This window comes from Pistacia vera, unplaced genomic scaffold (assembly GCF_008641045.1).
Source record: "Pistacia vera cultivar Batoury unplaced genomic scaffold, PisVer_v2 Contig221, whole genome shotgun sequence".
Taxonomy (NCBI): domain Eukaryota; kingdom Viridiplantae; phylum Streptophyta; class Magnoliopsida; order Sapindales; family Anacardiaceae; genus Pistacia; species Pistacia vera.
In genome coordinates, this window is record NW_022196026.1 from 570,053 (window position 1) to 572,446 (window position 2,394).

Genomic DNA, 2,394 nt, shown 5'->3' on the forward strand with positions numbered 1-2,394 from the left:
ATAACTATCCATGCTTCTAATGTGAAACACTGGAATAAAATCTCTTTTACAATAACACCAAACTGATGGTGAAATTGTCTTTATCTTCTATCTCACCACTGATGGAGAAAATTGTATTATTTTACCCTTCTATCTCACCACAAGCTTCACAATCAAATCAGTGGACTGATATCCCTTTTACAATAACATCAAACTAATCTCTTTTACAATAAACAACTAAATGATCGAAAGAATTGTCTTTATTTTATCCACTATCTCCCAGCAAATAAATAATGGATATAAACAAAATCTTCTCACTGTCTATAATCATATCAATAATTGCACATATAAAAAATTAAAAAAAAAACTTCATAATTTACTCAAGAAGGAATAAAATCAGAACTAACCCATCTCCTAATGCCTCTTCACACACAATGCCTCCGCCGCCGCGGAAAAATCCGCATACTCCTCCGCCTCTTCCGTACAAAACTCTCCATCATCATCCGGCAATCCCTCCACCAAAGCGTCCACCGAATGAACCACGTACCGAGCCGGCAAACCTGGATACGAATTCGAACTCCCCTCCTCCACCTCTTATTATACGACCCGGGAACGATTCTCACAGTGTTCCCATCAAAACCCAACTCTCTTTCACCGCACGAACCACGGCCTCTTCGTGGGTTTCATTCGCCTTCATCTTCTCCCCAAGGGCCGCCACCGGTTCCTCACACTACCGTCGGACAATTCTTGCGGGATTCAACCAGAATTTGATTGTTCTTCCCGAGAATCCGTACAGTAACCACGTTACTGTGCGAATTGGAGGCTGGAATCGGCGAGACGGTCTCGCCCTCGGAAATTCGAGCCGAGGTTGTGGATGTTCTTAGTGCCAGGTTTCACCCCCAGGAGGCAAAGGAATCGGAAGGCAAGCGAGGCTTGAGCCAATCGGAGAGAGACTGAGGGGTGGCGAAAGAGTGGAGATTGGATTGTGAGTGGGAGAAGGACATGATGGGTATTTTGCGAACGCGACGAGGGTATTTTGGGAAGGAAAGAAAAGGGAATTTAAAGGGTTTGGGAGAAGTAAAAAGGTAGAGAAGAGAGAGAGCTGCGAGGAAGAAATCGGGAGGAGAGTTGAAGTTTGAGAGTGGTTTGTGTTGAGGTGGTGCCATGTCAATGGTTAATTGTTGAAGAATGGGTTTTGTTATGCACAAGTTGTCTGTTTCGTTTTTGAGTAAGAGAGTCCATACTCCCAAACCAGAAAGGAGGTAATGGTTTGGAAAGAAGAGGTGTTGAGGATCTGGATCATATTTATTTATCGGTTTCGGGTTGTTGGTTGAAAATCTCAGCCAAATGATTAATCATAGGGAGGAATACAGCATATAAAGATAATCTTTACTTTTTATTTTTATGATTTTTTTCTCTTTTTTATTTTTTAATTTTTATGATTTTTCTCTCTTTTTTAATTTTTATTTATTTTTTCTTCTTAATAATGTTATTTTATAACCTTTTTATATGAGTCTTTATAAGGGTAACATTTTTCATGATTAAATGAATGAAAATCAAAATTACATGACACAAATATTAGAAAACACAATAATAATTATAAACGAATGATTAAAATATGTTTGTGTGATTAATCTTATTGATATTAAAAAAAAAAAAATGAAACAACGTGTCTATAAATAAAATATATGTATATAATTATACAAATAAAAAAATAAAGCAATGTATATTAAAAAATTAAAATAAAAATATAAAGTATAGTTTTAAAAAAGAATTTCCTTAGTTGTTCTATTATTTCTCTTTCTTTTTATTGATATGTTCTGATTTATTTTTATTTTGACATGTGATATGTTTTTTCTTCAAATTATTGTAGTTTAAAAAAACTTATTTTATCTGAAACTCCATAAAATTACATTTATACCATAAATAAGGTTAAAATTAATAATTTTGAACTGTTAAGTATTCTCTTATTGTTTTTGATATCCTATAATTATAAATTCCTGATAAAATATCCTTATAATAACCCTAACAAAATTACATTAACATTTAATCCTCGTGAAGTCAATAAAAATAAAAACAATAAAGGTTAATTGTATTATAAGTAAGGATAAATAAATTGTATAATAATAAAACAAATGAGTGATGGCACATTAATTAATTAAAAGAATTATGCTTAAGTCAATTCATGATTTTTAACATTTGTAATAATATAAGTTTCTTCTTACAACTCATAATTATGAATTTTCGTAACAACAAATTTTACTAGAAAATAATATTTTTTTTATTTATTAAATACAATAACATAATGCTACATACAATTAATTTAATATTTAATAATTTATGATAATAATTTTAAATTATAGAGTTATTTTTGTCTAATTAATTTGTAATAGATTTAACTGTGTGAAATATACA

General features: G+C 31.7%; 1 pseudogene; it reads right to left on the reverse strand.

Moving 5' to 3' along the window:
• Positions 1–393: 393 nt before the first annotated feature.
• Positions 394–1,145, reverse strand: LOC116130466 (annotated as a pseudogene).
• Positions 1,146–2,394: the final 1,249 nt, after the last annotated feature.